This window comes from Megalops cyprinoides, chromosome 18 (assembly GCF_013368585.1).
Source record: "Megalops cyprinoides isolate fMegCyp1 chromosome 18, fMegCyp1.pri, whole genome shotgun sequence".
Lineage (NCBI taxonomy): Eukaryota > Metazoa > Chordata > Actinopteri > Elopiformes > Megalopidae > Megalops > Megalops cyprinoides.
Window position 1 is genome coordinate 11,655,060 of NC_050600.1, and position 10,650 is coordinate 11,665,709.

Genomic DNA, 10,650 nt, shown 5'->3' on the forward strand with positions numbered 1-10,650 from the left:
CTTGGACCACAGGGCAATCTGGTTGTCATTCCACCATAGCTTCTCATGGCTAGATGTAATTGAACTAATTGTGAGCTCAGGAGGGACAAAATGAAACCTCTTACTGGGTTGTAAGCCATTGATGATTTGTATAAATTTATACACTGCCGAAGTGCAGAACCCCCCCAGAACCACATTTATGCAGTATTGTTGCAATTAATTGTCATGGGATGTGGTACATTTGGTTGTATTAATAAAGACAGTCCTGAGAAGTACTCTTGATGCTACCTGTTTCTGGTAATTGGATGTTTGGCTCTTCTGACAATGACAACCCCTGTGCTTGTGCAGGAGCGCTGAAGCCAGATGAATGCAATTCTCTGTCACTCTCACATGCAGCCTGTGGCTATTTTTCACACCACAGCTACCCAAGGGCAACACTGATGTGGGTGTTCACTAGAGGATGGACGTCACTCCAGTGACTTCATTTGAGCAGGAAACGAGGAAACCCTTGCTGGCCTACTTACCCCTATCCCTGGCATAACTATGGTTAACTGCGTCATTACAGACGAATTATCACTTAAGTAATCGCTAGTCCGGTGCTACCAGCGTTAAAATATTAGTTTCAATGAGTAAGACAGATGTTTTTAGGAAGCCAGGATTGCACTCTTGTTGAAATGAAAAGATAAGTGAGAAAATGTGCTTCTTCTAAAAGTAATGGGGTGGTCCCTTTACCAAGTGATTACATTAGTCACATATGCTATTAGCATCACTCAACATTTACCCTCTAATATGCATGTTATGCTAAAAATTATAGCTTTTTTGAAGGCAGAGCAGTAGCACAGAAAAAGCATATATATTTCCAAGGTCGCAGGGAAGCCCTCAAGACTGCAGGCTTGTAACAGCAGGCACTGAATGGACAGTTCATGTCAACTCTCCACAAGCTCTTGTTTCTGGCTTTAATCGCCTTCTTTCTGATAATATCACATCCATCCCCATGTTCCATTTCAGAACCTCCGAGTCCTTTTCACCAGGGGTTCAGATGCCATCTTTTTTTATTGTTATTATTTATATGGATCAGCTTTTGCCTTTTCCAGGAGGATAAAGAGTTTATTCACCAAGTCAGACATAAAGATTAATATGCAATTTCCTTAAGGGTACTTGTGACCTTTGATATGATCATATAAAGACATTTATTCTAACAAAATTAAGTAATCAAAGACAAGTCATATACAGAGTGGAGCCAAGCGAGTCAAATCCTTCATTCCTGTTCCATTCTGTGACAGCTAACCTAGATTCCATTTCTTTACCTCTCATCAGAGGCCCCCGGGAAAGTAAAATATATGTTTCTAAATTGCATTTTGCCTTAAGGCTCTCTGGAAAATTTAATTTTTACCCCACATTGATTTTTAGATTCGAAGTTGTTAGATCCCATTGTTATCTATCATGTATTTTTATGCTGAACACAAAACACAGGATTTCAAGTGACAGAGTAAATGGCAGGTTCTGTGTTGTATTTCTGTGTTTTGTGCAGTGGGGGCTGCAATATGCTGAAGGCATTCATTTTTTTCTTCTTCTTCTTCTTCTTCTTCTTTTTGCCAACATTGACAATGTAAGATCACCTTGAACCAGTCTTTCAACAAATCCATTTCAAGCCAAATGGTAAAATAAATAAATAAGCAATGACCTTAACCAGAAGAGAACATGAATTGCTTTTTTTTTCTTGTCAATACAGAGTCCAGATGCCGCTGATTAAAACCGGAGCTTTGGATGAATTCCGTTTGGAATTCAGACTGCACACATGCAGAGCGCTTCATAGTTTTTGTTCTAAAAATACACCTACCAGCAGGGGATTGTGAGCCAGATCTTATCCAGAGAGTACAACAATTATTTATCAAGGCACCCTCAAATGAGCCCCCACCCACAAACACAGAGACCTGCACATCTTTTCACCATAACACCAAGATGCTCTGCAAGCCAGCTGTCCTCTTTTGCTTTCAAATGGTAGTAATTTACATGGTACAATAGGATCGCGTGGGTAATTTGGGTAGGCACAGCTCTATTTAATAAAACAACATACTTAAATAAATAAATCTCCCTGGCTAAAAATAACATTGCATTTCCATCTTAAATTCTTCTTGTGTTGACATCTGGCACCGCTGTGCACTTAGGGTGAGTGACTTTTGATGTATCCTGCTAGCAACATACCTACAAAGCAGACAAAGGGAGACAGGCTCTGACAGATCTCTGCCTTTATCCACAGAATCCTAAAAAGGTCTTACGAGGAGGGGGAGTGGGTCTTCAGTGAGGGACTGTGCAGATACACGCAAACTATGGCAGAAAGCACACACACCCACACACACACACAACAGAAAATCACACAAAGACAATGACACAAACTTTTTTTTTTTAAATAAGAAATTCAGACAGGGCTATGAGCAGATGCAATTCCCGTTGGTGACTTTAAACTCCTCGATACCATTTGTTTGCCGCCTTAAGCCTGCGGAGTGTTCAGGAAGCTGAGACTAACATAAGCTCTGCCAAGTATGGCCCTATATTGGGAAGCTGATCTCCAAACCCCTCATTGTTATTCATTCATGATGCCTCCAGATTTGTTGAGCACCAGGCTCTACAGCAGCTCTACAGCAGGCTATGGAAGAATTACTTTGTGGTATAGCTGCAGCAGATTGTGGGAAAATTTCTGATAACAGAGAATTTCTTCTCTGCAATGACATAGTGACCGCAGGTTCCTTTATCGCTTGGTTTTAAACAGACCTGGCATTTTTTGTTTTGAGAATTCAAAACTGAGTCATTGAGGCTATGGGGGCATGCAAGTGAAGAGAGCATGGTTTGATACTTTTGTATATGTAGTCATCTGCATAGATGTGTAAGCCAGAAGGCTCATTAAAATAGAAATTGAAAAATAGGAAAAAACCAAGACTAAGATCCTGTATTAATACAAAGGAAAAAGCGCAGTACATATTAATCTGGATATTACATGATGAGAATGTTGCATGTTCACAATGAAGATAAGTACAGCCTACTTGTTTTAAACTTAATTCTCATAGCCGCTTAACTTTTTCTCAATTATCAATAACAACACTATAAATGCCAATGCCACTCAAATGTGTATTTATTTCATTGTTGTATGTACCAGCTGTTTTGTTGTTGTGTTTGGGGAAGAAACAAGTTTAAGATTATTATTTTGGTCAGGCTGACTTAGACAATCATAAGCCTGAGCCTATGTATTTGAAGATGAAGTCACCAGACTTGCATTGGGCTGAACTTAAATCTCAGTTGCAATCAAAACTCTAGCCCAGATGTTTGGCACTTTGATGCAAATCATAGACAACTGTATGCTTTGTGTACATAGAAAACACACTCAGTCCTACACATACTTTATCTACCTTTTCAGGACTATTTAGACAGAACATTTCCTTTTCTTTTAGAGGTCGTGCAATAACAGCATGTGAATAACAGGAGGTCAGGTGGTCAGTCAGCTTACAGCAGCCTTGAACAAACTATCATTGCACTCCTAACATAGTTTCATTCACATTAGTAAGATGAGGTGAAATGGTAGGATGCAAGTTAGATAAAGGTGGACAAAATAAAGCCATACATACTCTCCTAAACAAAGGAAGGGACCACCTAGATTTGCTTTGGATTGCATAAATTAGCCTACATGTTGACCTTGCTTCAGGTAACACTGTATGTTATCTTAATCTGTTACAGACAGAATAGCTCATTTGAATTGGTGACCTATGTCTCCTGTGTTGAGCCAAGTTTGACAGGAGATGTAAATCAATACAACTTACTCATATTTGATAACTCCCTGTTCACTGTCTGAATTCAAAGAGCACACTATTGTCATATTCAATAATTTCCTTTTGTTTTTAACAAACTGGAAAAATAAAATGATTCCGGGAATACTACTGCAGGCTCTGCCTTAAGGAATACATAACCTTTCCCCTGGCGTATAATTTTTCATGTAAATACTCATTGTATCAGGTTAAAACTATTAAAAGTGCTATATGTACTCACATCATCTTCACATATCGGACCAGTATGCTATGCTACGGTTAACTCTTACTCTGGACAAGGCCAAAGACTGACATAAACTTATATTTGTTAACTCCTCAAAAACAACAGTAATGTCACTTGCACTGTATGTTTGCTTGAGTGACTGGAGCACTATGTGTCTATTGTGTATAAATCTTACTTGGTGGTATCTAGCACATTTTAGTTATCATGCAATACAAAGAATTGTCTTTCATGTACACATTTGTATAAAAATTATAAATGGGCCAAGACATCTAGTCTTAATTAGGCCCACAGTCAACCTAAATTCAGTGTTCTGTCTTTAACTGTCTTTTTTTCCAATTAAATACTTTCTTTGATTTAGCAAAATAAGTAAATAAGAGAACAAAGGATTTCAGTGAGACTAAATCTGTCTCAAAGAACATATCTTATTTGGTCTCATTGGCTGTCGTACCTATGATTCATTTTTTAAACTAACATTAGTCTAAAAGCAGTTATGAAGACTGCAGCAGCACCATCTTGAAAGGACATCACAATAATATCACAGAATATTCTACAGAATTCATTTAAGATAAAATACTATATTATGCATATTAATCATAAAATACTGGGGGTAAATTGTGGTTCTTAAGGAAACTCTATCCACAACATTTGCATGTGATACCCAGATAACCTTAAAGAATAACTTCTTCAGTCTTTAATTAGAGCATTCTGTTGGCTCAGCAGAGCCACACTGGTCTGCGTTACACAAGCGATAAGGGGCAAGGCAGTAGGTGAGCAAGGAAGGCACTGAGAGGGTGAAGTCCAGGACAGATGGCGGATTTTTAGCTGAGACCAAGCCAAAAGTTCATATTCACTTTACATTCTCTAAAGAGACAGATTCCTTGCAGTTAATAGTGAAAGCCCCACACAACAAGCAAGTGTCTCATACTAGTTAGACATACTACATGAGACAGACTACCTAGCTAGCTTGTGGTTAACAGTGGCCATCTTGACGGAACATACAAAAATTGCAAAACATGCATGCTTGAGTTGTTTATATATAAAGAGCTATAGTTACTTTTTATTTTTAGAAAGTCCACACTCCTTAACATTCTTCATGAATTGTCAGCATTAATTCTGTCTGTTATATGTAATTGAAAGGCTGTATAAAATGATGAGCTTTGAAAAACATGGATTGTAAGTCATCCAAGAATTACATAATTAAGTACATGATGATACAGTGCATGTTATGATACTACTGTAGATTTTGAATGATAGGATTTCTCTCATTCCAGGGATATCCCACTACTATTGTGTTTTTTCAGCCTGGGGAAAGAAGTCACTACAGAATGGTTGAGAGGCCAAGAAAAGCTGTGGTGTGGCTGGAGCTGAGCCAACCTAAAGGGAACTTGCTTCAGGACCAGCTGATGTAATGACAATAAGGTAAACTATACTGTTTCTTTATGCATTTATATTATATATATATATATATATATATATATATATATATATATAAGGATCCAGCCATAGCATTTAATTCAGATTTAAAACAACTTCAGTCTAATTTTGATGATTACTGCATCAGTTTCCAAGTAAATGCCATTTACTTCACAATTTTAAAATCAGCATTCCAGAGAAGTTTTAGTCTGAGTAAATTTCTTGATTTTTTTTTTTTATTTTTCTTGTAAAATGAATAAATGAAGCATCATTTACCCATATAGTATTCAGTAGCCCTTAAAGGCTTGAAAAAAAACCAGGATAACTTTTTTTTCCTTTCTTTCACTTTGTCTTTACATGATGCACCAAATCAGACTGATGCAGTGATAAAATCAAACTCCAACATTCCAGGTTTCTCCCCAGCAGTGTAAATTTTCCTTCGCCGCTGTAAAAGAACACCCCTTTGACTTTAACCCTTTGATGCACAAACCATGCCAGATGTCTACATTCAGATAGTTTCAATTCTGCATAACTATTGTCTGCTTAGCATCAGAAAAATACGTGCATCACATTGACGATCAAATTTTTCAAACAAATGTTATTACTGAAATAAATGTTCACCTATCATTTTGAAAAATGCAAGACAGCTGATATCACCACAGAGGTTGGCAAGAGGGCCCTTTCTGTATATCATCACGTTTCTCCCCCACAAGCAGCTTGATGTCTTGATAAAGTTCTGTGACTTGCAGCGAAATGAGAATGAATGACTTACAATCTTCTGGGAGTGAACCACTTAGTCATTCCTACAATCGAATGGGAGAAGGCTCTGAGGCACAAGGTCACACGCCCCTGTCACAATTATTCTGTCTAATGAGGTATCAGAGAGAATCCACAAGTTCAAAAGCCTTAATGGATGTAGCCTTGGGACCCAACATTTGGCTATCCCGGCAACAGAGCAGCAGTGTCTCAGGTGATGAGTGCATTTGGCAACAGAGCATCAATGCAAAAGTAATGCACCACCAGCTCCATAAAAGCGGATAAATAAAACATTTCCACTATAAAGCGGCGACAGAACGAGATTTTGCTTTTATGTGTTCAAGGAGAGGCAGTTTATTTAGGGATGAATCAAAATTTCCTGAAAGCTCATGTGCCAGGTGCATCTAATTATCAGTCATTTCATCCTCATAATAAAGCTGCCCTTGGGAGGTGAACATTATGTATATTGTAATGAGGTTTGTGCTGTAATCAAGGTATGTTTTACTGGAAGACGCAAAGACCATCTCAGGTGAGAGTCCTTGTGAAAACAGTGTGTTTGTTTTAAAACAGGACTGATTGATTTAGTCCAGAATGGCATCACTCATTGATATTTTTGCAGGGCCTGATTGGATGGATTGACTTTCGTAATCAATCCTAGTCAAGAGAAAATTGAAACCTCAGCGAGGCTGTTCAAGAGATATACTCTCTTCCACTGAACAGAAAATTATATTTCTCCACAAATGATAAATACATAAAGAAATATATAATGTGGCATTTGTTTATGTGCTGCTCTGCCTTTGTTGTGACAATCTTCTGCTATCAGTAAGCAATGGCCTGATTATGTCACAGAAAAGAGTTTCATAAACCATAATTATAAACCTTTCAAGGGGAAAACCAGGTACTCTGTCGAGACTGCTTTAAAGATGCAAGTATAGTTGAAACCTTGTTTCAGAGGGGGAAAAAAATGGAAAGAAAAGAAAATAGTCTCCCAAAAGAAGTACACTTTTCGCTTGCTCCATCCAAGGCGACTTCCAGTCCAGTTTTATATCCCTCACTTTGTGAAAATTGGAACAGCTGTACAACTATCAATAACTCAAAGCCTGTCTCAGAGTGACTGATATGAAACAAGCAAATAGACTTGCAAGTACCATTTGCAGTCCGGGCATTATAGAATAGAAGCAGTTTATGAAGTAACACCGCTGCTGAGAACTGATGGAAAAAAGGCACTTCCCAGGGACTAATCTGTGATAGCCTCACCTAGAATTCAATGCATGACAGCAAAAGTTAAAATCCTTTTTTCCCCAGGCAAACTGACCAGCCCTTCACATCACACAAAGCATTACTCCCAGGGGATCTCCAGTCCTATCACTCAGCCAAGATGCATTCTGCCTTGAACTTCCATTAAAATATTACATCCAGGAATATCATAAATAACAGGCATTCCATAAGCACACTGTGCACAGCAATTTGTGGTAATCCAATAAATGCTCTTTATGTTTTTTTTTTTTAAAGAGGTTATAGGTCTTGTGTATTTTATGGAATTTTACAATTTTCTCTTTGACAAACCTCAAGAATTGCATATTATTAAGTTGTATTGCCTTGCAGTTGCTTCATGACCTATTTTTTTTTTTTTTTAAATGGGGAATAATTAGCTCCAACAAAGAGGAACAGGAAGTATGCTGAAGTATTGTTTATTATCTCCTTAAGTTGGATAAAATTAAATGCTCACTCTCGCCCCTCTCTCTTTGTCACTTTCTTATATATAAAACACACACACACACACACACAGAAATATTCTGCATCTTCACCATGTTGAAACGTTTCTAAAAACTCACATCAACATAAAAATTGAAGATAAAATGTCGGATATGAAATAAACAAACAGAAAAATGCTTACATTAACTTTTTCACTGTGCTTGAAACAAGATGAAGTATGGGAAAATCTGCCTCACTCTAGCAAAACTGTAACCTGAGTAATGGGCATTATTATCTGCATATGTGTGTGTGTGTGTGTGTGTGTGTGTGTGTGTGTGTGTGTGTGTGTGTGTGTGTGTGTGTGTGTGTGTGTGTGTGTGTGTGTGCGTGTGCGTGTGCGTGCGCGTGCGCGTGCGCGTGCGCGTGCGCGTGCGTGTGCGTGTGCGTAAGCAGTACAGTAGTAGCATCACTGAATGGCTACAGTGTTTTGGCATTTTAAACCTTGACTCAAAGATGTTCTCAATGATACAGATTTGAATTGTTAAACCATATAAAAATGATATATATAAATGACCCATTTAAATGATATACTGTGTATTCACAAGCAGTACATACTTTTTGTAAGACATCGAGGGACAGATTAAATTTCACAAATCATTCTGAATCTTTCATAATTTGCCAACATCCACATTCCAGATATCTCATACACAGTCAGCATGTACACACTTTCAATGTTCTGCTCTTATATAACTTGAACTTATAATATAACTGAACTTTAGAGTGGTGGTCCATACTTGATATTTGCACTCATACGGTTTCTGTAGCAAATAAACTTGCTTTAGAAATTAGTCATTGAGAGAAACATGAAAAAATTTACTAAGGATAAAAATAGCAAAGACACGATTCCATTGCTTCCATACGCTCACACATAGTAATTTAACCAGCAGGTCATCCAAGAGAAAACAGACAATGCTATATACACACTAACATTAATTTCATCACAATCCACATAAGCACATGTACATGCACACACTACTACATGCACTCATGGATTGAGTGAATCCAGAAATCATTAGCACGCCTAGACCTTTGTTTTAAATACGGCATGTAAAGTTGGTTGATTAACTTCTCTGATACAGCACCTTGTTCAGAGCCACAGGAAAACTGGATTAAATAACATCCCTATTTATCTCCATTGGTCTGAGAGAAAACAAGAATCGAACTGGGAGGAGTTTTGATCAGGGGAGCAGCTCCAACTTTTATGAGATGACATCATTGAATAACTAAAACCTGCCTCCCATGGCAAAGTTCACTCTTTTGTTTGCTCTGTCCAATTGCATACAAAATAACTTCCACAAGACATTCCGCTACTCCTCCTTCATCTAAATTATAAAGCTAAGTGCCTTCAACGTGATATGGGGATTAATAAAGGGGGGAAAAAAACACTATTAAAGGTTTCCAGTCCTATGTTGCTTCATAGCACCAAACACTAAACTTGTACTTACAGACCATATAACCATATCACAGCACAGGCAAGCATTGAGACAATATGAATTATTGATCTACATTCAATACCATCTCTTTGTCAGAGGCAGTTGGGGGGGGGGGGGGGGGGCACAAAAGATACCTTAAAATAAGCAAAATTAATCAGATTTTTCCACTGGTAACAGTGATCTGCCATACATCATTTGCATCGGCTGGCTTTAAAACACACTACAAAAGCTACTCCTTGCAATTCAGCGGAGAAAACTTAAAATTTGGTCCATCCCACAGCAGGTCAAAGTAATGCTATTACAGCACTGAGACCTTCTGCCTCTAAAACACAGTATAAGTACAACTCTAAATGCTACTTACTACACACCCAGTTAGATGGTTTCATTAGCCTTGGAAACTGAAATTTAACAACAAAAGGGACACTATAAGTAATCAATACAGTATACATGCCTGTTAACACATAATTTACATATTTACAACCGGTGCATACATTATTTTACATAATTAAATATAAATTAGCACTTACTTAAGGATCCAGATCAAAATTTCTGTGGAAATCCAGAGGAGTCTTATCTTTCTTCTCCCTAGTCAGAAACAGCTGTGCTTTCTTATTCCAGACACAGGCCCCAAATGAACTGTAAGAGAAAATACATCACACAGCCTCATCAGCCCTATAAATTTATCAGGGATTCCCCAAAAAGTGCAATTGTTTCAATGAGGAGCAAAAAATATACACAAACACCGTTATTCCCAACGATGGTACCTACTCTCTCTTTCTTGCTATCGGCAGAGACAATGAGAGCGGTAATGAGAAAGAGAGGAAAAAGTGAGAGCTAAGCCTTCTTGGGAGAGACAGTGCTGCTGTCAAATTGTACCACACACTGCTGCCGGCGATGGAAGGAGAGCGAGAGACACGGCAAGCGCAAGGGGGAGAGAGAGGGAGAGCTACCGAGCGAGCGACAGAGATGAGATGCTTTCACATACAGTACCTGCATTTCCTTAACGAGCCACTTGATGGCCGGCTGGACAAGCACCACCGATGTTCTTTCTTTCTTTCTTTTTTTAGTGACAGAGATGCCGTCAATGATTTAAAGAAAAAAAAAGTTACCGCTGAATGGCTCTGTTAAGATTCAATCCACTGCAAATAGGTTGGTCACGGGGATAAAATGCATTCCGCGGAAGCTTTCCTGGGAGTGACCTGCTAAACGTTGCCATTTATGCTCATTTTCAACTTGTAAAACTACCGGGACACCCGTGCACCTGTTTACAGAT

At 38.3% G+C, this 10,650-nt stretch overlaps 1 protein-coding gene across 11 annotated transcripts in view; it reads right to left on the minus strand.

Moving 5' to 3' along the window:
• Positions 1-10,247, minus strand: part of LOC118793016 (receptor-type tyrosine-protein phosphatase delta-like) — a 387,427-nt gene extending 377,180 nt beyond the window's left edge. For 6 of the 11 annotated variants that reach the window (XM_036550950.1, XM_036550955.1, XM_036550949.1 and 3 more), the window contains exons 1-2: positions 10,146-10,247; positions 9,905-10,013 (exon numbers count right to left, since the gene is read on the minus strand). The gene's annotated coding sequence lies outside the window, so the exon portion shown is untranslated. The remainder of the gene's footprint in view (positions 1-9,904; positions 10,014-10,145) is intronic. The other 5 variants (XM_036550957.1, XM_036550956.1, XM_036550953.1 and 2 more) reach the window with 1 other exon arrangement.
• Between the last annotated feature and the right edge of the window lie 403 nt (positions 10,248-10,650).